General features: G+C 42.0%; 1 pseudogene; it reads right to left on the bottom strand.

Annotated features, from left to right (window-relative positions):
- Positions 1 to 14,257: 14,257 nt before the first annotated feature.
- LOC100354581 (protein arginine N-methyltransferase 6-like) overlaps positions 14,258 to 23,267 on the bottom strand; it is a 47,425-nt pseudogene continuing 38,415 nt past the window's right edge.

Raw genomic sequence — 23,267 nt, forward strand, 5'->3', positions numbered from 1 at the left:
TATAAAATTTTCTCTACATTGTACTATTGATTTAAATAGTTGTTAGTTTGATTTTTTCCTCTGCATGTCAGGTCCTTCTTGAATAGGAATAATTTATGTAAAATGGAAACAGAACTAGTCAGATTTAGCTCAATTTAAAAAACATTTTGGGTTGGCGCCGTGGCTCACTAGTCTAATCCTCTGCCTGCAGCACCGGCACTAGGAGTTCTATTCCTGGTTGGGGTTCCAGTTCTGTCTTTGTTGCTCCTCTTCCAGTCCAGCTCTCTGCTGTGGCCCAGGAAGGCAGTGGAGGATGGCCCAAGTGCTTGGGCCCTGCACCCACATGGGAGACCAGGAGGAGGCACCTGGCTCTTGGCTTCAGATTGGTGCAGTGTGCCAGCCGTGGCAGCTATTCGGGGGGTGAACCAACAGAAGGAAGAGCTTTCTCTCTCTCTCTCTCTCTCTCTCTAACTCTGTCTGTCAAAAAATTTTTGAATTTATCAAATATATTACATGGAACAATATGTTCCCTTGTAATTTTAATTTGTGTTTCTCAATTATTTGTCCCTCTATATTCACCTTTTTTTATACTTTAAAGAGTGTCTTTCTGGACTATGCACATTTTCCAATTATTTTGCCAACTATATTTTCTTTTCTTAAGATTTATTTATAAAGTCAGAGTTACACAGAGAAGAAGAGGCAGAGAAAAAGAGAGAGAGAGAGAGAGAGGTCTTCCATCTGATGGTTCACTCCTCAATTGGCCACAATGGCAAGAGCTGCACTGATCTGAAGCCAGGAGCCATGGGTCTCCCATGCAGGTGCAGGGCCCCAAGAACTTGGGACATCTTCTATTGCTTTCCCAGGCCATAGCAGAAGCTGGATCAGAAGCAGGCACCTATATGGGATGCTGGCACTGCAGGTGGTGGCTTTACCTGCTATGCTACAGTACTGGCCTGCCAATTTTTTCAATATTTTTTATATTTCAAAATGTTTGCCAATTATTTTTTTTCATATGATTGGTCATTTTTTGCTATTAGAAAGGTAACTTTTCTGTGGTGTAACTTTTTTCTTTTAACATTGTTTTGTGTTTTTTAATTTTGTCATAAGGAATATGGATATTTATATATTCAGATTTCTCAACTTGGGCTTAGATAGCTTCTGAATATTGAGTTTCAGTTAGAATGGACTTTTCAACTGCTGGTGTTGTGGCATAGTGAATTAAGCCACAGCCTGTAGTGCCAACATCCCATTCAAGTCCTGACTGCTCCAATTCTAATCTAGCTCCCCACTAATGTGCCTGAGAAAGCAGTGGAGGATGGCCCAAAGTCCTTGGGACCCTACACTCATGTGGGAGACCCAGAAGAAGCTCCTGTCTCCTGGCTTGCCTGGTCCAGCCCCAGCCATTGTGGCCATTTGGGGAGTGAAGCAGTAGATGGAAAATATCTTACTTCCTCTATGTCTCTCCTTCTCTCTCTCCCTCTCTCTCTGCCTTTCAAATAAATAATAAATAAATAAATAAATAAATCTTTTTTAACAGACTTAATTCACTTTGTTTTCTTGTGTAAAATCCTATTTTGTAGCCACATCTGGAGCCTGGGTCCTCTGCACAAATACTCTGGTGTGAATCTTCATAAGATGGTCCATGCTTTCCTGATAGGGAGACTTGGTGAATACATTCTTTTTCCAGAGGTTGGGGATCAGATTGCTGTAGGTCTTGGGGATAGCATAGAAGGTGCCCTTTGTGGCCTAGGGTAGCAGTGCACCCACTGACTGAAGTGTGGCAGCCACCAATGCCAGCTATCATCAGCAACTTCTTGGGGACACGGTGAAGACAATGCCAGTGCTTCTAGGAGCAAGAATTGAGGCACAATAGCACAGAGACACATCATCTGGTCACCTTGCAAGGCACAGTGTGGGGTTTGCCTATCTTGTTTCCCCAATAGCACCTCCACGTGGGCAAAATGGACAGCTTAGCAAGGATGATGGCCCCTCAGATGGTGGTGGCTATTTCCTTGGAGCACTTCACACCCAGGCTGACATGACCATTGTGTTCTTCAATGGCAACAAATGCCTTGAACCCGCTTCTATGCCTGCTTCTGTGCTGACATGACCTTCAAAGTCTCATCGAGGGATGTCCCCAGGATAACATCAAAGATCTCAGACTCCTTGATGGGCAAGGAGAAGAGATATATCTCCTACAAGGATTTGATCTTCATGTTCTTAAACAGGTGGCCAAGCCTGGTGACAGGCTCTACGAGTTCCATGACCTTGGCTCTGGACCTGGCCCTGGCTTTGAACACAGCCATGGATGCCACTACCAAAACCTCAGCAGAAGCTGCCATGGCCTTCCATTCCAAGGTCCTCAGGGCCTCCAGACCCTCCTGCATCAGCATCACCCACCATTTGGTATTCTCTCAGAGAAGAAGGAAACAAATCTTAAAAAATAAAGAATGGACTTGTCCTACTCAACATTATAAATCAAACCCCATGCACATTTTCAAGCTGTTACATACTTGGTGTGAAATTCATCTTTAATTTTGTTCTGTATCTGTTTTCCACACCATTTATTGAAAGGTCCATAGGGCCACCCCATAGACTTGCAGTGACATCTATCTGTGAGGGTGAACTGTTCTAAGTAATGTTTTTTCTGGCTGTCTCAGAATATTAGGTGGTAATAAATTAGCTTATGGTTAGGAAACCACTGACTTACAGGCTCTGCATTCAAAATGTGTAACAAATCTATTTTTCTCAGGGTGGTAGAATGTCCTTTACTAGAACATGGGTAGAGTTTGTGACTGGAGAACAAAATAGGCACTGAATGAAACAGTGACACAATTAATCTGAAATTACATTTTCTTGGCCAGAATCATCTGGCCCTGCCTTGGTTTCTCCAGACTTGGGGAGGATAGGTTATTCTCCCACATGAAACAATATTGAGATGAGTGGGAAATGGACACTGCATATTAGAACTCCTCTTTCCGACATGTGTATCTCAACTTCATCCCATACCCAGGAGACAATCTTCAGGGCTCATTTATTCATCACTTTGTACTGATATTCAGGATCTCTGAATGATTCCAGAAATGTAGATCATGTCAAGATGTGGCTTCCTTTTACTGATAGACTCATGTCCCTAGCAAGCAAGATATCTGTTTTAGCCCTACTCAGAGTGTAGGTGTTAAGCACACTATACCCAGCTGTATTGATTTATTGGGAATTTTCTGTACCTATTGTCATTCTGAAATCCTGAAAATGTCAGGGTTTCTAGAAATATGGGGAAAGTAGTCTTTGCAGAGTGTGGGGAAGAAGAGAGTTTTTAATTTAAAAACTCCATACATGCTGATAACCATTCCTCCTGAAAGACTAAGCATGAGAATCTGTTCCTAAGCTGTGGTCCTGCTTAACAGACCTGTTCCTCTCCTGCATCTGCAGGTAAATAATACAATAAAATTTTTCCATCATCCATGCTGAGAGTTCTTCAGAGAAACACAGAAAAAGAAGAGAGAAAATAAATGGCTATTCAAAACCACTCAGCTTATTACTCCATTTAGTCAGTGAGTAAATTTTTTTTACTAAATGTTTCCCCACTTTTAAAAATGCTTATTTGGTTATTTTCTTCTACTTGAAAGAAAAAGTGACAGTGGAACTGAGAAGATCGTCCATCTACTGGTTCATTCCCCAACTGCTTGCAACTGTTAGGGCTGGCCAGGCTGAAGCCAAAAACCTGAAACTCCATCAAGGTCTCTCAAGTGTGTTATTCTTAAGTGTGTGAGGACCCCAAGCACTTGAGTTTTCCTCTGCTGATTTCCAGGATACATTAGCAAGAAGCTGTGTTGGAAGCAAATTAGCCAAGACTTAAACTGGCACTGCTATGGGTTTGATTCAGGTATCCCAAACACTGGTGTACCATAGTACACCACCCCACTTAGAGAAAACACTAAAGATTGTAGGACCACATGACTGAAAATGGGGAAATATATTGATGTCATTTTTTATGTTATTATATCAAGAGAAAAAATGTTCTAGTCATAAATAAATACATTTTCCTGATATGTTAAAATCATAGGCCACTAGGACAGGAATAAACTTCATTGCTTTTGCATGAGCATTACAAACAAACATATATGTTCAATTGATGTGTTTTTTTCTCATTCCAGTTGTCCAGTGGATGATTTGGTTGTGAAAAACCAGGAGTGTCAAGACCTGAATCTGAGGCAAGATGTACTGTTGTTGAACAATCCAATCATCCTTTTCTTTATCTTCATCCTTTTTACATATAGTGTTGTATATTTTTCTTAAATATATATCTAAGGTTAAATGTCATTATACCCACATTATTTGACATTTTATTACAAGAAGAGGCCATATATGTCTCTAGAAGCATCTTTTGTTTTAAAATTTATTCTCTGTATTGTGGGATGACTAACCAACGTAGCCATCTTTCTTATGTTTTTGCATCTTTTTCTTGTACTTCATCAGCTTTTTATATATTTAAGTTAAATTTTTTCTTCTATACAAAATATGTTGTCTGATATTATCTGTTATTTTAAACTCATCTGACTTCCTTTGCCTTTAAAGACTTAAATAATTAAAAAATTATTTGAGAGGTAGAATTACATAGAGAGGGAGAGAGAGAGAAAGGCCTTTCATCCACAGGTTCACTCCCCAGATGGCTGCAACAGTTGGAGCTGAACCAATCCAAAGTCAGGATCCAGGGTTTTTTATGGGTCTTTCAGGTAGGTGCAGGGGCCCAAGCACTTGGGCCATCTTCTACTGCTTTCCCAGGCCATATCTAAGAGCTGGATTGGAAGAGGAACAGCCAGGACTAGAATCAGTGATCATAAGGGATGCTGGTGCTACAGGCAGAGGCATAGCTGACTACACCACAGAGCCAGCCTTATCCCTTGCCTTTAAAACAGAGTGACAGAGAGAGGGATGTGAAGAATAAGATTTCTGAAAAAGCACTTTTAGTGAAGTGTTTTCTTCCTAGAACACAGAATGTGACCACAGGATCTGACTAAGGATATTTTATGGCCTTCTAACAAGAGCACTGAGTCTTTGTTGGAATGTTGGCTTCACAAGGACATGCAGCTGCTTTCCCAGATAGGCTTACCTAATATGTCTTGCAAAACATGTTTCAGAGAAACCTTAGAGTTATTTGAACATGCACATATACTGTTGTAATCCTTATCAATAAGGAAAAGATGCTGGGTTGGCCTGGCGGCACTTTTGGGAGGAAAAGTTTCCATGTCCTGTCTCTCCTTTCACTTGCACACCACAACATCTTGTGCCCAAACAGGGACCCTTAGCATAAAATGCAAGGGATGGCTCACCTTGCATAGCAATGGTTACAGATGCATCATTCATCTCTTTGAGATTTGGGTGAGTCACTAAGATGGGGAACTCCCTGTCCCCAGTGCAACAGAAACATAAGGATGAACTGCTTTATCCTCTTAAGAATGTGGGGCAGTCTTTATCAGAAAAGGAACTTGGACACTTGCTGCAAAAAAAATCAATAGTTGGCCGGCGCCGTGGCTCACTAGGCTAATCCTCCGCCTTGCGGCGCTGGAACACCGGGTTCTAGTCCCGGTCAGGGCACCGGATTCTGTCCCAGTTGCCCCTCTTCCAGGCCAGCTCTCTGCTGTAGCCAGGGAGTGCAGTGGAGGATGGCCCAAGTACTTGGGCCCTGCACCCCATGGGAGACCAGGAGAAGTACCTGGCTCCTGCCATCGGATCAGCGCGGTGCGCCGGCCGCAGCCCGCCAGCCATGGCGGCCATTGGAGGGTGAACCAACGGCAAAAGGAAGACCTTTCTCTCTGTCTCTCTCTCTCACTGTCCACTCTGCCTGTCAAAAAAACCAAACAAACAAACAAACAAAACAAAACAAAACAAAACAAAACAAAATCAATAGTTGCTGCCCTTGGTACTCTGATGGAAGCACTTTAAAAGTAACTGATTGACAGAAAATCAATCAAAAGTTGCACTTTATTCCAGTTTTACATGTGTGGTATCTCTGCTGGGATGCCAGTAGTAAGGTTACAAACCTCTTGGCAGCTCTCCCTGGCCAAGAGAGTCAGTCAATGGGCTTGTCCCTACTGCCTGAAGATGAGACCTCTGTGCTTTCCATGCTTACTGATGTAACAGTGGTGTCTGAGTCCCCTTCAGTTGTGTCAGTGGTACAAGGTATGTTTCAGGAAGCCAAGGAGCAAGGAGAATTACCAATGTTAACTGTCCTGTTGTTATATCTCAAAATGTCTCTCCCTGGCTTGAGCATCTTCCCTATGTTTACAGAGTTAAAAAAAAAAAGAGCTTGACAGAGTACAGGATGCAAAGTTCTTATACAGTGGGCATATTGGAGGGAGTTGGAGGGGTATATGAGACATATGAAATGGTGCCATGGGATTGGAAAACCCTAGTTAAAATTTTAGTTACCCCAGCCCAATACACTGTTTGGGTTTGAGAATATAAAGTATTGGCTTCTGTACAAGCTATAGATAACTTAAATAACAATGTCCCCATCATTTTGGAGTAGTTGTTAGGAGAGAAAGCGTATTCATATCTTGGTCAACAAATTGTTTATCCTTGAAAGGAAGCCCATGTGTGAATTTCTAGCATTGCATTAAAAGCTTGAAAAAAGATTCCTGATATTAAACACCCCTCCACTTCCTTTTCTGCAGCCTATCAATGGCCAACTGAGGGCTATACATCCTTTGTGGGTAGGTTAGAAAAAGCTATGGAACATCAGGTAGATAATCAAGAAGTGACAAAAAATATTAAAACAAATGGCTTATGAAAATGCAAATCAGAATTGTTGTCTCCAAAGCTGAAACTACTATGGCAGCAATTTCAGTAAGGACTGAAACTTACAACACTAATTTACTGGCTGCTGCCCTTAAACATTCTGATTAAAAAAAAAGCTTTGGATGTGGGGAATTAAGGTCATTTTTAAAAGAAACTGTCAGCCTGGAAAAGCAGAAGAAGATGGCTCAACTCCTTGGGCCCCTGCACCCATGTGAGAGACCCAGAAGAAGCTCCTGGTCCTGGCTTCCAATCAGTACAGCTCCAGCTGTTGTGGTCAACTGGGGAGTGAACAATCAGATGGAAGACTTCTCTCTCTCTCTCTCTCTCTCTGCCTCTCCTCTCTGTGTAACTCTAACTTTCAGTAAATAAATAAATCATTAAAAAATAAATAAAAGAAACTGTCACTGCCAAAATCAGTTATTTGACCTTCCAAAAAATACTCAAGATGCCATAAAGGATATCATTGAGCTAATCAGTGCCACTCCGTTCTTTCAGGAAACTTAAAGTTGGACCAGCCCTCAGCCCAGGCCCAACAGAAGGTGTTGACTGTCCAACAACCCAATCCCCTTCATCAATCTTCCAACAGTCCTTTCATGCTACTGCCCATAGTGCCTAAATAGATTCAGGAACCAATCCCCCTTGAAATGCCTGGCACTGTCTATAAGGTTCCCACACAATTAACAGGTCTCTTACCAAAAAAGTCTATGGGCAGTGCTGGCATCCCATGTGGGCATTGGTTCAAGTCCCAGCTGCTCCACATCCTATCTAGCTCTCTGCTATGGCCTGAGAAGGCAGTAGAGGATGGCCCAAGCCCTTGGGCCCCTGTAACCACATAGGAGACCAGAGGAAGCTCCTGGTTCCTGGCTCTTGGCTTCAGATCAGAGCAACTCTGGCCATTGCAGCCACCTGGGGAGTAAAACAGTGGATAGAAGACCTCTCTCTCTGCCTCTGCCTCTGCCTCTCTGTAACGCTGCCTTCCAAATAAATAAATATTTTTTAAAAGTCTATTGGACTAGTTTTGCCAAAGTCCCACACCTATAAAAAAGGGCATTTTTTTCATTCCCAGAGTGATAGATGTTAATATACAGAGATTATTTATTTCCAATTGTGGTCAAACTTATCCCAAGAAATTTCCTCTCAAGCTTCTATTGCTCAACTACTTGTTCTTCCATTTATTTCTACTTCTAATAATGATGTTTTGTGGGGAGATCAAGTCTCTGGATCTATGTTCATATATTCTATTAATCAAATTTCTAATAACCATCCTCAAATGACTGTCCAAATTGAGTCTCAGAGGAGTTTTCTGGACTAGTTGGTACTGAGGTTGACATCTCTGTCATTCCTTCAGCACAGTGGCCTGCTTTAGGGCCTTCAGTTTCTGCTGACGCCTTGTGTGGAATAGGCAGTAGCTCCCAAACCCAACATAATCATAAGTGCATGGCTTGTTACAACCCCACTGATCATCACTTTGTTGCTCATATTTACCCTTTAATTCTTCCTGTTCCATTTCCCATCTGGGATGAGATCTTTTACAGCAATTTCAAGCCACAATATTTTTTAAATATTTTAGATCCTACATGAGGAGTAAGTGCACAGTGACTCCTGTTGTTGACTTTACAAATTGACACTCCTGTTTATGGCATCAGTAATCTCCCTATGCTCCAGTCATGAGTTTCCAAGGCTATGGAAGCCTTTTGAGTTCTCTGACTCTTATCTTATTTAGACAAGGTCATAGTCAAAGTGGAAGTTCTCTCCTCCCTTCAGAGAAAGGTACCTCCTTCTTTGAAGACCTGTTCTTTCCACTTGGATCTCACTCACAGAGATCTTTCATTTAGGTCCTTTTTTTTTTTTTTTTGCCAGAGTGTCTTGGCTTTCCATGCCTGAAATACTCTCATGGGCTTTTCAGCTGGATCCGCATGCCTTTAGGGCTGATTCTGAGGCCAGAGTGCTGTTTAGGACATCTGCCATTCTATGAGTCTGCTGTGTATCTCGCATCCTATGTTGGATTGCTCTCCCCTTTATTCTATCGGTTAGTATTAGCAGGCACTAGACTTGTTTATGTGATCCCTTTGACTATTAGTCCTTTCATTATGATCAATTGTGAACTGAAATTGATCACTGGGACTAGTGAGATGGCATTGGTACATGCCACCTTAATGGGATTAAATTCGAATCCCCTGGTATGTTTCTAACTCTACCATTTGGGGCAAGTCAGCCTGAGCATGTCCCGAATTGTACCTCTCTTCCCTCTCTTATTCCCACTCTTATGTTTAACAGGGATCACATTTCAGTTAAATTTCAACACTTAAGAATAACTGTGTATTAATTACAGAATTAAACCAGTCATATTAAGTAGAACAGATAAAAAAAAATACTAAGAGGGATAATGTATCAAGTTGTTCATTAACAGTCAGGGCTATGCTGATCAAGTCACCATTTCTCATAGTGTCCATTTCACTTCAACAGGTTTCCTTTTTAGTGTTCAGTCAGTTGTCACTGATCAGGGAGAACATATGATATTTGTCCCTTTGGGACTGGCTTACTTCACTCAGCATGATGTGTTCCAGATTCCTCCATTTTGTTGCAAATGACTGGATTTCATTGTTTTTTACTGCGGTATAGTATTCTAAAGAGTACATATCCCATAATTTCTTTATCCAGTCTTTTGTTGATGGGCATTAGGTTGATTCCAGGTCTTGGCTATTGTGAATTGTGCTGCAATAAACATTAGGGTGCAGACCACATTTTTGTTTGCCAATTTAATTTCCTTTGGGTAAATTCCAAGGAGTGAGATGGCTGGGTTGAATGGTAGGGTTATCTTCAGGTTTCTAAGGAATCTCCAGACTGACTTCCATAGCGGCTTGACCAGTTTGCATTCCCACCAACAGTGGGTTAGTGTCCCTTTTTCCCCACATCCTCTCCAGCATCTATTGTTGGTAGATTTCAGTATGTGAGCCATTCTAACTGGGGTGAGGTGAAACCTCATTGTGGTTTTGATTTGCATTTTTTCATGTGCCTGTTGGCCATTTGGATTTCCTCTTTTGAAAAATGTCTATTGAGGTCCTTGGCCCATCTCTTAAGTGGGTTGTTTGTTTTGTTGTTGTGGAGTTTCTTGATCTCTTTGTAGATTCTGGTTATTAACCCTTTATCTGTTGCATAGTTTGCAAATATTTTTCCCATTCTGTCAGTTGTCTCTTCACTTTCCTGACTGTTTCTTTTGCAGTACAGAAACTTCTCAATTTGATGCAATCCCAATAGTTGATTTTGGCTTTGACTGCCTGTGCCTGCCAGGTCTTTTCCAGAAACTCTTTGCCTGTGCCAATATCTTGAAGGGTTTCTCCAATGTTCTCTAATAACTTGATGGTGTCAGGTCATAGATTTAGGTCTTTAATCCATGTTGAGTGGATTTTTGTGTAAGGTGTAAGGTAGGGGTCTTGCTTCATGCTTCTGCATGTGGAAATCCAGTTTTCCCAGCACCATTTATTGAATAGACTGTCCTTGCTCCAGGGATTGGTTTTAGATCCTTGATCAAATATAAGTTGGCTGTAGATGTTTGGGTTGATTTCTGGTGTTTCAATTCTGTTCCATTGGTCTATCCATCTGTTTCTGTACCAGTACCATGCTGTTTTGATTACAACTGCCCTGTAGTATGTCCTGAAATCTGGTATTGTGATGCCTCCTGCTTTGTTTTTGTTGTACAAGATTGCTTTAGCTATTCGAGGTCTCTTTTGCCTCCATATGAATTTCAGCATCATTTTTTCTAGATCTGTGAAGAATGTCTTTGGTATCTTGATTAGTATTGCATTGAATCTATAAATTGCTTTTGGGAGAATGGACATTTTGATGATGTTGATTCTTCCAATCCATGAGCATGGAAGATTTTTCCATTTTTTGGTATCCTCTTCTATTTCTTTCTTTAAGGTTTTGTAATTCTCATTGTAGAGATCTTTAACGTCCTTGGTTAAGTTTATTCCAAGGTATTTGATTGTTTTTGTAGCTATTGTGAATGGGATTGATCTTAGAAGTTCTTCCTCAGCCGTGGCATTGCTTGTGTATACAAAGGCTGTTGATTTTTGTGCATTGATTTTATATCCTGCCACTTTGCCAAACTCCTCTATGAGTTCCAATAGTCTCTTAGTAGAGTTCTTTGGATCCCCTAAATAAAGAATCATATCATCTGCAAAGAGGGATAGTTTGACTTCTTCCTTCCCAATTTGTACCCCTTTAATTTCTTTTTCTTGTCTGATGGCTCTGGCTAAAACTTCCAGAACTATGTTAAATAGCAGTGGTGAGACTGGGCATCCCTGTCTGGTGCCAGATCTCAGTGGTAATGCTTCCAACTTTTCCACAATTTATACAAATTTAAAATAGGGGCCTCCAGTTATGCATCCCCTCAATATACTGCTCTCCCCTTAACCTGGCTTCCTGGAGAGCCAGTATGGGTAAAACAATGGCAACTTTCCAAAGAAAAATATCTGCAGTGGAGGCCCTAATTAAAGAACAATTATAATTAGGACATATTGAACAATCTACTAGCCCTTGGAATACTATCTTTACTATTAAGAAGAAATCTGTTAAATGGAGATTATTATATGACCTCTGGGAGATTGATGAACATATTCAACCTATGAGACCCCTTCAGTGTGGATTATCTAACCCCAATTTAATTTCTCTCAAATATTCTCTTTATAGTAGATTTAAAGTATTGCTTTTTTACCATTCCTTTGGTTAAGACTAATAGTAAAAAATTTTCCTCTATAGTGCCTGTTTTAAATCATTCTTAACTTGCTATGAGATATCAATGGACAGTTCTTCCATAGGAAATGTGAAATAGTTCTGCTTTATGCTAATATTATGTCCATCAACCCCTATGTCCCTTTTGATTTGAATTCCCCCATCTTCTTGCCATATATTATTTGGATGACATTTTGGTGGCTGGACCTCAGGTTTTGCCTTTTCATCTTCAATGATTAATTTATTACCTCTTACAATATGGACTTCATATTGCCCCTGAAAAGATACAAAAGGAAGCCCCTTACTTATACTTAAGCCACAAGTTGTTGATAACAAAATCTATGCCTTATCTTCCTCAGCTTTGACTACCAAACCCCTTAAACCTAATTCAGCAATATTTAGGACATCTTAATTGGGCTCATCCTTACTTCAGATGAACTATGCAACAACTACAAACTCCCCTTGAAGCCTTAAAAGGTAAGAATCATTCTGCTGACACTATTTCCATTTCACCTGAGATGCGGTCTGCTATAGATACAATTAATTTCAACTATGACAGAGTTTTGTTGACTGGATTCCTGAAAATACTGCTTTACAACTGGCTTTACTTCCCACTTATATAAACTCCATAGGAGTCTTATTAGCTCAAGCTTCTGGAAGCATATTTTTAATGGAATAGCTCTACCTGCTTCACACTCCTCCTCACAATATTTACCCTTATATACAACCCATTGCTGATTTAATTGCAAAAGTTCATAATTGATCACTTAATGTTTTGAGTCTTCACCTAATTAGCATCTATGTTCCCTTCTCAAAACAGGAATATGAATATTTGCTCCATTTCAATTAACTTATCAAATTGTTCTAACAGTATCATAACCTTCCTAAGGACCCACCCCCTCCATGTAACTCTTCTATCTACTTTACCTCTTTCCATTCCATTATCTCTAAAACCCCTACCCTCAAGCCTTGACAATATTTTCTGATGATTCTCCATATAAGGGTGTTATTACTTATTAACAGAAACAATATTGGGTTGTTAAATACACTTTATTCCCCCCCAAAAAACACAACATAGTGAATTAGTTGCAATAGTTTTGGCTGTATGTTTATTTAACTCTCAACCTTCAAATTTAATCACTGACTCCCAATATGTTGCCAATTTATTTCTCCACCTGACACTTGATCTTAATTTACTCAATTTTTCCCCTACACTTCAGACATTATTCACTAAACCCCATCATCCTTTATACATGGCACATATTCACAGTCATTCACCTCTCCCCAGTATATTATCAGAGGGTAATCAGTGTGCTGATCATGCTCTTCTTGTTGCTGCTCTTTTTACAGATCTTTTGCAAAGTCATGAATTTTTCTTTAATCTGCAAAATCTCTTCATAAACAGTTACACATACCCATCAGAAGAAGCATGCCCCATTAACTCTAACTGTACTCAGTGTGCTCAAACAACTCATTATTTTCCTTTTACTGCAGCTAATCCACATTAAGCTAATGAACTTTGGCAAATGGGTTTTACTCAATGTTTGTTACTTAAGCCTTTCTCTTACCTACATGTTGTCATTGACTCATACTGTTTATATTTGGGCCACCTCCTTAAAGGTGAATCGACTTATCTTTTTATCAAACATCTACTCATGGCAATGGCTGTCATGGATAAACCTAGCCAATTAAAAACTGATAATGCTTCCCACATACACTTCAGATATATTTTCCAGCTGTTGTTGTTTATGGGACATCAAACTAAAACATGGTATTCCCTATAATGCTACAGGCCAAGCTATTGTAGAGCATGCAAATCGCACTTTTAAAAAAAAGATTTTTTATTATTTATTTGAAAGAGTTACAGAGGCAGAGAGGGAGAGAGAGAGAGACAGAAAGAGAGAGAGAGAGATCTTCCATCCACTGGATTACTCCCCAGATGGCCACAACAGCCAATCAGAGTTGCACCAACCCAAAGCCAGGAGCCAGGGGCTTCTTCCAGTCTCCTACATGGATGCAGGGGCCCAAGACCTGGGCCATTGTGTACTACTTTCCCAGGACACAGCAGAGAGCTTGATCAGAAGTGTAGCAATTAGGACTCAAATAGGCACCCATATGCGATGCTGGCACTGCAGACAGCAGCTTTACCTGCTAAGCCACAGTGCCAGCACCACATCACACTCTTTTTTTTCTCATCTTTTCTTTAGTACCAGTAGTCGTTTATTTAAAAAAAAAATTAGAAACAAGGATCATAGCCTAGAGGCACCCAGGAAAAGGGGGAATTCAGAGACAGAAAATATGGCTCTAGAGATATTAAAGTGACAATGAGTTTCACTGAAATTTTTCACCCTTCTGAGAAGTGTCAGGTGTGTGCATGGACCCTTCATAAACTGCCGTTTACATTCGTGTATTTGCTTTTCCTGTGAAATAAAAGAAATGGAAACCCAAATGCTCGGTACCACATGCTTTTGAGGCTTAAACACCCACTAACAAGCATGGTGTATCTCTTGGTTGAAGGGTGGGGAGGGGACCACTTTGTAGAAAAAAAAAAAAATAAAACCGTTAGAAGAATCTCCTCAAAGGGAGACTGAAGTCAGGTTCCTGCCCCAGCAGCCCTGAGGGAAAAGGGAGCAGACATTGCCCCCTACTTGCACGTGGGATCGCCCTTTCTCCTCCAACCTCCCTACACCTCTCCTCCTCAGGTCAGGCCGCCTTGGGAGGTCGCTGGGAGAAAAAGCGGCGCTCAGTCCTCCATGGCAAAGCCTTTGGTCTTTTCCTCCTGTTCCCCCACTTTGTAGCGCAGCAGCACGCGCAGGCGGCGGGGGTTGTCCTGGGAGGGCAGCAGAGTGATCTCTCCAGAAATGTCCGTGTCTTGCTCCACTTGCACCGGCTCATTCAACTAGAGGAGCGCCTGCTTCCAGTGTGTGGCCGGGTGAAAAGGCGAGGTGGACAGCACCAGGGGTTTCTCCGAATCCCCTCCAGGGAAGATCACCTGGAACCAGATGGCAAAGCCGTGCAGGGGCGCCGAACCGTCGCGCCCACCAACGCCAGCCTCCAGCTCCTGCTCCAGGCGCGGGCCAGCTCAAGCTGAGCAAAGCGCTGGGGCCGGGCCAGCACATCCTCGCCGGACAGGCCCTGCACCACGATCTCCGAGTGGTCCATGAGGCAGCACGTGGCGAAGCTCTCCAGGCAGCTCATGCCCACGCCATAGTGCTGCTTAACCTGGCTCCAGAAGCCTCGGCGCCATTCCAGCATCTGGTCGCTGATGGGGGCTACGAAGAGCTCGGCAGAGGCCGGCAGGAGAAGCCCGCCCTCCTTCAGCCACTTGGTCTGCGCGTGCAGCACGGAGCTCAGCATGGACTCGTGCAGGAGTCCGTAGCCCATCCATTCGCTTACGATGGCATCCACTTGCTCTGGCAGCTCCACTGTCTCCACCGGCCCCAGCAGGATGAGCACCCGGTCCTCCAGCCCGTTGAGCCGCACCACCTTGCGGGCCCGTTGCCAGATGGCGCTGGCCTCCACCGCGTACACGCGCCGGCCCCGGCCTGGGCACAGAAGACGCTGAGAATGCCGGTGCCCGTGCTCACATCCAGCACCGTCTTCGCTCGCAGCGCTGCCCAGTTCCGCAGGATCCCCAGGCGGTAGGCGTCCGTGCGGACGCGACCGGCGATCATCTCCTCCGTGGACCGACACGTCCGAGTAGCACTCTAGTACAGCTGGTCCCGCTCCCGCTTAGTCCTCCCGGGTCGCGGCACGCCAGCCTCCAGCTCTCCACCATCTTCCTCCTCGGCTCCCTCCCCTCCTTCCCCGCCCCCCTCCCCACTCCACCACATCACACTGTTAAAACCTTTTTACACAAACAATTAAAGAAAGGGGTAAACATTGCAGTACAAATTAATCAAGCAATGTCTATTATTTTATTTACACTTTATCATTTATCTTACCCTTCAGGCAGTTTTTGAACAGAGGAAGCCCAAGCAAGGAAACATTTTTGCCCCTCAAAAGCTGCACCATTGTCCATTAGTGGAATATAAACAAACTCCTGAACCAACACGGAAAGGACCAAAACCACTACTAATGTGGGGGAGATCGTGTGACTCTGTTCTCTCTCCCATAGGACCTATGTGGATTCTTGCTTGTTGTGTTCACCCTGCATGACATCATGAGCTGCCTCAAGGACTTCAGGACCTGATCCCTCAGTTTCAACTTGGGTTCAAGAAAAGAGAGACAATATCTCACTGTCGGAGACCTCCTTGACCTGACAGACAAGTGGTTACCTGGGGAGACCTCAAGTCACTACTTGCTTCAGCTCAGTGGTTGCTTCAACAAGAACACCAAGAAGAAACCCCTGAGACTTTTGATAGCCATAATGATTCAATTGGCAAAAGAACTCATTGTTGTTATTATGCTGTCTTATGTTGCCTTTTTCCATCTCTATTCAAGAACACCATCTGGTTAAAACAATTGTTTTCTATGGTTGCCTTGCCATAGCCTCATTGATCCTGATATGCTGCTTCTTTCATTGCATCCCATCTTTGACTAACACTTGTAAAGGATGCAATCTTTGCTTTAAGCAATCATATTACTGACATTTATTTTAAAAAAAAGTGGGGGTGATGCAGAATGTAGAGAGCAAAAATTCTGCCAAAGCGCTCTCAGTTGAGAACACATTTATCCTGAACACAGTGTGGCAGCTGAATGCAAAAAGCAAAATTACTGCCAAAATCATATTGCTAATAAACATTTATAAAACAAGAAAAGGGAGAAATCTGGAAAAAAGCTTTCTGCCAAAGCACTCTTAGTGAAGATATTTTCTTCCTAGAAGACAGAGTGTGACCACAGGGACTGATTAAGGGTAGTTTATGACCTTCTAACAAAAAGAGCATTGAACCCTTGTGGGAACATTGTCTCCACAAGGACATGTAGCTGATTTCCCAGACATGTGTATCTGAAGTAGCACCTTGACAGTAGGGACTCCATTTTGAAGCACTTGAGACTGCATTCTGGGAAAGTAACCCCCACCATGAGACTCTGGTTTGCAACTATGATCTCAAATAGTCGGACAATAGCAGTGCACTACATCACCCTTGGCAGAGCACAAAAACCCACTAGCATGATTGCTCAAGCTTGAAAGTAGAAAGGTTGTACCTGGGTTAATGATAAAGATGTGATTTGTCTATGTCTTACATATAATGTGAATTAATGTCAAGATCATAAATGATAATTGTACAATTGTGACTGGTATAGTCAAGATAATGATGAATATTGGTTTCACTTAGGTCTTAGGTTATGTTGACCCCAGTAACTATGTACTCTCTTTGGATTTTTTGTACTCTCTTTTGATCTTAGCAACCGTGTATAGCAACCGTACATTCCCTCCCTCCCGATTTTGCAGTTTTTGCCTTTACAAACCCTATGCTGTAGTTCCTCGAGGCTGCTCTGTTCTGGTCTGACCAGAGAGCCCCATCATGCTGGAAAAATAAAAATAAAATCCTTTGCAATTTGCATGAGAGAGGTCTTTTGGAGACGTCCCTCGGGCGGTGGGCGTTCGGACTCTAACATATCTAATATGTTTTGCTACACATGCTTCAGAGAAACCTTAGTTATATGAACACATGCATGCACTGTACAATAGGCTGTTGTAATTCTTATAAATAAAGAAAAGATACTGAATTGTCCTGGAAGCACTTTTCAGAGGAAGAGTCCTTGTATCCTCTCTTTCCTTTTACTTGTGTACCCCAACAGAGGGGGAGAAAAAGAGATCTTTCACTCACTGTTTCACTTCTCAGTTACCCACAATAGATGTGGCCAGACCAGACCAAATCCAAAAGCAAGGAATTCCATCTAAATCTCCCATGAAGTTGATAGCCATTCTAGTACTTTTACTATTATCCCTCCTCCACCCAAGTGCTTTATCTGGAAGCTGAGTTGGAAAAGAAAAGTTGTGGGAACTCAAATCAGGCATTCAGATATGAAATGCAGCATCACAAATAGTGACTTTACCCACTGCACCACAATGCTCACCCAGATCTTTTACCTTTAAAATTTTTATTTTATTTCTTTTTTAAGCAAACTTTTCTTTTTCTTTCTTTTTTTAAAAAAGAATTATTGTATTTATTTGAAAGGCAGAGGTACACACACACACACACACACACACACAGAAGAAGAGGGAGAGATCTTCCATCCACTGTTTGTCTTCCCAAATTGCCACTATGGCTGGAGTTGGAGTTGAATTAGAAGTGAATCAACTGTGAGCAGATTAATATGTTATCCCTCTTAGTATTTTTTTGTTTGTTCTACTTAATACTTTTGGTTGAATACTGTAATCAATACACAATTCTTCTTAAGTGCTGAAACTTAACTGAAAAGTGATTGCTGTTAAATATAAGAGTGGGAATAAGAGAGGGAAGAGATGTGCAATTCGGGACATGCTCAAGCTGACTTGCCTCAAACAGTGGAGTTGGAAACATACCAGGGGATTCGAATTCAATCCCATCGAGGTGGCATGTACCAATGCCATCCCACTAGTCCTAGTGATCAATTTCTGTTCACAGTTGATCGTAATGATAGGACTAAGAACCAAAGGGATCACATAAACAAGAATAGTGTCTGCAAATACTAGCTGATAGAATCAAAAAGGGAGAGAATGATCCAACATGGGAAGTGAGATACACAGCAGACCCATAGAATGGCAAATGTCCTAACAGCACTCTGGCCTCAGAATCAGCCCTTAAGGCATGCGGATCTGGCCGAAAAGCCCATGAGAGTATTTCAGGCATGGAAAGCCAAGACACTCTGGGGGAAAAAAAAACCTAAATGAAAGATCTCCACGAGTGAGATCCCAGTGGAAAGAATGGGTCATCAAAGAAGGAGGTACCTTTCTCTGAAGGGAGGAGAGAACTTCCACTTTGACCATGGCCTTGTCTAAATATGATCAGAGTCGGTGAACTCAGGGGGCTTCCATAGCCTTGGCAGCTCATGACAAGAGCCTAGGGTGATTACTGATGCCATAAACAAGAGTGTCAATTTGTTAAGTCAACAACAGGAGTCACTGTGCACTTACTCCTCATGTAGGATCTTTGTCCTTAGTGTGCTGTACATTGAGATTTAATGCTATAACTAGTACTCAAACAGTATTTTTCACTTTATGTTTCTGTGTGGGAGCAAACTGTTGAAATCTTTACTTAATGTATGCTAAACTGATCTTCTGTATATAAAGAGAATCGAAAATGAATCTTGATGTGAATGGAAGGGGAGAGAGAGTGGGAAAGGAGATGGTTGCGGGTTGGAGGGACGTTATGGGGGGGAAGCCATTGCAATCCATATTCTGTACTTTGGAAATTTATATTCATTAAATAAAAGTTAAAAAAATAAAAAAAAGAAGTGAATCAACTGGGACTCAAACTGGTATCCATATGGGATGATAACACTGCAGGCAACGGCTTAACCTGCTACACAGGTTTCAGGTCCCTGAAACCTTTATTTTCAACTGACAAATATTTGCACGTTTGTGAGCAAAGTCTGAAGTTTTGATAGATGTGTTTTATCACATGTTTTATCACAGAATTATCAAATCAGGCTTTGAACATATCTATCACTTTATGTACTTTTTAAAAAAGCCACTCCTAGCAGTTTTGAAAAATTCAACACAGTTTAATCATCTGTCTTGTGCAGTAGGACAAAGAAACTAACCTTCTACTGAAAATTATATTTCCCTAGAGCACCGTCTCTTCTTATCCCTACTCCCACTTCCACCCTGCACCATCTAATATATATTCTTGCCCATATACCTACATGATTTTTACTTCTACAAAATACACATATAAACAAACTCATGTATTTGTCTTTCTGTGCCAGGCTTGCATCACTTATAATGCTCTCTGTGTTCATATATGTTATCCTAAGTGACATCATTTCCTCTTTTGTAAGAAGAGTAGAATTCATGTGTGTCACATTTTCACTCCATTCATCTGTTGGTGGAAATGGCAGTTTAATTAGGTTAGCTGGTTTTCTGGGCTTCTACTCTGTCTTCTGCATCTGGGGAAGCTCCCAGGTGATGGGGGTATAATTTTCCCCATTATTAGGTAGCTGAGGATATCGTGTAGCCTCCCAGCTAACCTTGTGATTTTCTAAGCCTCTGAGCTAAGGCTGAGGCTGGTTTCTGACTTTCTATTGTCTTGTTGGTCCATTGATGGGATGTGTCAGTTTATTTTCCTATCAAGAAGTTTACTAGATAATATGTAATGAATCTCTTTCAACCTATTCCAATCCCTTTCTAGCAAACCTTTCCTCATGATATAAACTTAAAAGTTAACATATCCTTTCTAGAAGAGGAAACCTGAATATTGGCCTCCAAAGATAACATCTCTTAATCCATGCAAGCAAGAAATGCTGAATTATTTTGAAAGATGTTTTTGAATGTGAAATAAAGTTAATGATTTTGAGATTACATTAACCAGGTTTTTCCATGTGAACCCTGTGTATAATCACTTATGTGCTCATAAATCAAAAGCAAAGGGAGATTTACACATTAAGAAGAGGAGAAGGGCCAGTGCCATGGCACACTAGGTTAATCTTCCACCTGTGGTGCTGGCATCCCATATGGGCACCCTTTCTAGCCCTGTTGCTCCTCTTCCAGTCCAGTTCTCTGCTGTAGCCTGGTAAAGCAGTGGAGGATGGCCCAAGTGCTTCATCCCCTGCATTCACGTGGGAGACTGGGAGGAAGCACCTGGCTCCTGGCTTAAGATTGGTGCAACTCCGGTCATTGTGGCCATTTGGGGAGTGAACCAGTGGAAGGAAGACCTTTCTCTCTGTCTTTCTCTCTCTCACTGTCTGTAACTCTGCCTGTCAAATAAATGAATAAAATCTTTAAAAAAAGAGAGAGAGAATTTGATATCATTGTAAAGGCAAAGATGGGAGTGATGTGATCACATGTAATGCCAGATGTTACCAGAGCTGGAAGTGTCAAGGAACAGATTCTCACCTAGAGACTGAATGGAGCATAGTACTCCCTATACTGCAATTTAACCCAGTCACAGTGATGTTGTATTTACATTCTCCAATACAGTGAAAGAACATATTTCTCTTGATTTAACCTGTAAGTCTGAGATCATGTCTTTCTTTTTTAAAAAATAAAGATTTGTTTTATTTATTTGAAAGAGTTACAGAGAGAGAGAGAGAGAAAGGTCTTCCATCCACTGGTTCACTCCCTGGATGGCTGCAATGGCCAGAGCTGAGCCAATACAAAGCCAGGAGCCAGGAGCCAGGAGCTTCTTCCCAGTCTCCCACATGGGTGCAGGGGCCCAAAGACTTGGGCCATCCTCTACTGCTTTCCCAGGCCATAGCAGAGAGCTAGATGGGAAGTGGTGTAGCTGGGACTAGAACCGGCACCCATATGGTATGCCGGCGCTTCAGGCCAGGGCTTTAACCTGCTGCACCACAGCACTGGCTCTGAGATCATTTCATATAGAATAAGAAACCAGATATCCTTGTAACTTGAATCCATGATGTGGCAAAAGTTCTGTCTGGCAGATGAACTAAGTCTTAAATGGTAGCTATGAAAGGAGCGATCAGATCTTCTGGGAAATTTTACAGAAGTTCTACTTGGGTGAGCAACAGATTGTTCAGATTGTTCAGATAGCTTCTTGATCCAGATCTAAGTGTGATTCTTCACAGCATCTTCTTTTTTTTTCTTTTTTTTTTTAAGACTGATGTCATTTTTAAATCTTTTTTTAAAGATTCAAAGAGTTTGTTGGTGTCATGGCTCAATAGGTTAATCCTCCTCCTGTGGCACTGGCACCCCGGGTTGGTTCTAGTCCCAGTCGGGGTGCCAGATTCTGTCCCAGTTGCTCCTCTTTCAGTCCAGCTCTCTGCTGTGGCCTGGGAGTGCAGTGGAGGATGGCCCAAGTCCTTGGGCCCTGCACCTGCATGGGAGACCAGAAGGAAGCATCTGGCTCCTGGCTGCAGATCAGTGCGGTGCACACCAGCCGTGGTGGCCACTGGGGGGTGAACTAATGGAAAAAAGAAGACCTTTCTCTCTGTTTCTTTCTCACTGTCCACTCTACCTGTCAAAAGAAAAAAAAAGATTCAAAGAGTTACACAGAAAGAGGAAAGGCAGAGAGAGAGAGAGAGAGAGGTCTTCCATCTGATGGTTCACTCCCCAATTGGCCGCAATGGCCAGAGCTGTGCAGATCTGAAGCCAGGAGCCAGGAGCTTCTTCCAGGTCTCCCAAGTGGGTGCAGGGGTCCAAGCACTTGAGCCATTTTCTATTGCACAGCATCTTCTTAACAACATGGGTTTGTGGTGTGCATTTAGGGGCCATTTCTTTTTCTTTTTATAAAAAAGCTTTATTTTACTTATTTGAAAGAGTTTTATATATATATATTATATATATATATTTTATATATATATATATATATATATATATATATATATAGAGAGAGAGAGAGAGAGAGAGAAGGAGAAAGAGAGGGAGAGATCTTCCATCCAAATGGCCACTGCAGTGGCCAGAGTTGAGATGATCTGAAGCCAGGATCCAGGAGCTTCTTCCAAATCTCCCACTTGGGTACAGTAGCCCAAGGACTTGGGCCATCTTCTGCTGCATTCCCAGGCACATTAGCAGGGAGATGGCTCAGAAATGGAGCAGCTGGGACTCAAACCAGTGCCCATATGGGATACTGGCTCTGCAGGATCAGGCTTAAACCCATTGTGCCACAGTGCTGGCCCCTAGAGATCATTTCTTAAAACCAGATGGTGGTGTGTCTTTGCTTTTCCAATAGTTCTGATAATTAATGCCCCAAGCAATCACCTTCTGAACTCATTGTAAGTAATATTTTGTTACTTGCAAGCAATAATCCTGAGTGACACCATGAGAGTATCATTATTGTCTGAAATCCTCCAATCTCATTGAACTTTTTAGTTTGTCTAATTCCCATGTGGATCCTATCTTCCATTATGTTCAGAATTGGTCAGTTTGTCAGTTTGCTGTCTGATATTTGCAATCCATTGTGCTGGTTGATTGTGGTGAGGTTGAGGGCTTAAAGTTCTGTCTGTCCTTTTTATTTTTTTTTTGAAGGGGATGATGGTTTTCTGGATGGGCATTATATCATTGCCTATGTTGATCAAAGTAGGGGGTGTTGTGATCTGGGTTTGTGGAGGCTTCTTTTACCTAGTGAATTTGTAACTTCAAAATATTTACCTTGCTGGCACCATGGCTCACTAGGCTAATCCTCCACCTTGCGGCGCCGGCACACCGGGTTCTAGTCCCAGTTGGGGCATCGGATCCTGTTCCGGTTGCCCCTCTTCCAAGCCAGCTCTCTGCTGTGGCCAGGGAGTGCAGTGGAGGATGGCCCAAGTGCTTGGGCCCTGCACCCACATGGGAGACCAGGATAAGCACCTGGCTCCTGCCATTGGATCAGAGCGGTGCACTGGCCGCAGTGCACCAGCCGCGGTGGCTATTGGAGGCTGAACCAACGGCAAAAGGAAGACCTTTCTCTCTGTCTCTCTCTCTCTCTCTCACTGTCCACTCTGCCTGTCAAAAAAAAATATTTACCTTAATTTTAATCCATTACTTATGGTTAGTGCCTCTCTGTCCACCTATATATATATATATATATATATATATATATATATTAGTATATTTGACTATAGAAAATTAAAACGTTGTTTAAGTAAAAAGTACCAAATAAATACATTTAATTTTCTTCTATTTTATTTTTACTAACTTTCCTAAGACCATAGGTAATACCTTTCTT

Source organism: Oryctolagus cuniculus, chromosome 13, assembly GCF_051225735.1.
Source record: "Oryctolagus cuniculus isolate XC-2025 breed Fujian yellow rabbit chromosome 13, ASM5122573v1, whole genome shotgun sequence".
In the NCBI taxonomy this organism is placed as follows: Eukaryota; Metazoa; Chordata; class Mammalia; order Lagomorpha; family Leporidae; genus Oryctolagus; species Oryctolagus cuniculus.